This window comes from Galeopterus variegatus, unplaced genomic scaffold (assembly GCF_000696425.1).
Source record: "Galeopterus variegatus unplaced genomic scaffold, G_variegatus-3.0.2 Scaffold1208, whole genome shotgun sequence".
NCBI classification, from domain to species: Eukaryota; Metazoa; Chordata; class Mammalia; order Dermoptera; family Cynocephalidae; genus Galeopterus; species Galeopterus variegatus.
In genome coordinates this window covers 83,297-84,856 of record NW_007727319.1, presented here as the reverse complement: position 1 = coordinate 84,856, position 1,560 = coordinate 83,297, and positions in this window count along the sequence as shown.

Here is a 1,560-nt window from a genome sequence, read left to right as displayed (position 1 = left end):
CTCCCAGAACCTTTTTTTCCTATTATCTAGCTCACAGACCTGCGTGTGGAGGGTTTGTGACCCAATCTGTGCAACAGACTCGAGGGGTCTGTAAGCCCTAGCTTTACAGCACCACACTCTCCCAAGTGAGCCACGAGCCGGCCCCTCCTTCCTTTCATGTTCTAATAACAGCATCCCCTTTCCTCTGGGCAACCCTGACCCCACCCCACCCCCACCCCACCCCTCCGCTGGTTCTAAGTGTTCCCAGAACAATTGCCAATCACAGTGCCCCACTTTCTTGACCACCGGGAGGGGCTTCTGATCCAAACCATTGTAATCATTGCTCCTTTTCCTCCTGCTTAAAGGGATTAGGGGTGGGGGGCTGAGGGGGACAAGGAGGACACATGAGCAGAGCAGAACCAGTCATCCCTCAGGATTTTATGGAGAGATGTTGAGAGAGAAAAGCTCTCTTATTGCTCAGGGTGGCCGGGCTGGGATGAGGTAAGTTCAGCGCCATGTGCAGCCACACCTCCCTTCATCCCCTGCACATGGGGAACACATCTTGAAATATGAGAGAATGTGACCAACACAGAAAGTTGCAAACCAGAAGAGGAAAGAGAAAAAAGAATATTTGTATCTCTGGATCCAGATCCACCCCTAGGTTCCCCAGTTAAATAAGTCAATAAATTCCCTTTTTAGGCTTAAGCTAGTTTGAATTGGGTTTCTCCCCTTTGCATTAAAAGATTCTTGTCTTATATAAATATACTTTTTTAAAAAAAGAAGGAAGGAAAAGAGGGGCAGGACTTAGAAAGAGAGCATGAAGCAATACCCAGAGGTGTCCTCACATATTCATTCCAGCACAGAACACAGAGGCCAGCAGGATCTGCCTCACTGCTGCACCAATGTGAGCGGAAGTGGGCAAGCCACAAAATCAGAGGCAGGCCACCAGCTCCAAGACACAGAAAACAACGTGGCATCACTGCAACTTCTTGCCCACAGCTTAGTCAGTGAGGAACTGGAACTCTGATATTGTTTTTCTGTCCTGACCCGCGGGATATTCAACGCAGACCCTGGAGGGGGGAGTGGGAATTGGATGGGACAAGAGATGCGAGAGATGGGAGACAAGACAGTATTCTGATCAAGTCTCGTTTATTGATTCTTAGGTTACATCTTATATAGGAAAAAGCAAGCATATTGTAAGGAGTTAGGAATGCAGGAATACGATAAGATCTTGAGAAGAAACAAAGTCAGAAAATCTCTGATGCAAAGAAGCCCCCAATCTTTACAAGAAAGCAGAAACTAGAAAGGAGATAAGAGGTCACTCTTGAGTAGACTTGCATAGCCAGGAGCACAGCGTCCCAGGCACAAACAGATTATGAGGCAGATATCACGTAAGCATGGCCATTTGGCGCAAGCAGGTTGTCACGCAGGCACGGTCACACGAGGAGGGGTGTGGGGCTACAGGCTCCCAACATATCCCCCTTTCTTTTCTTATATGAGAAATGGAAACATAGCCCAACATAATAAGAGCTGTGTCTGGCTTAGGTTGGGATCGCGCCTTAGTGAAGTCAAGCCTGCCTC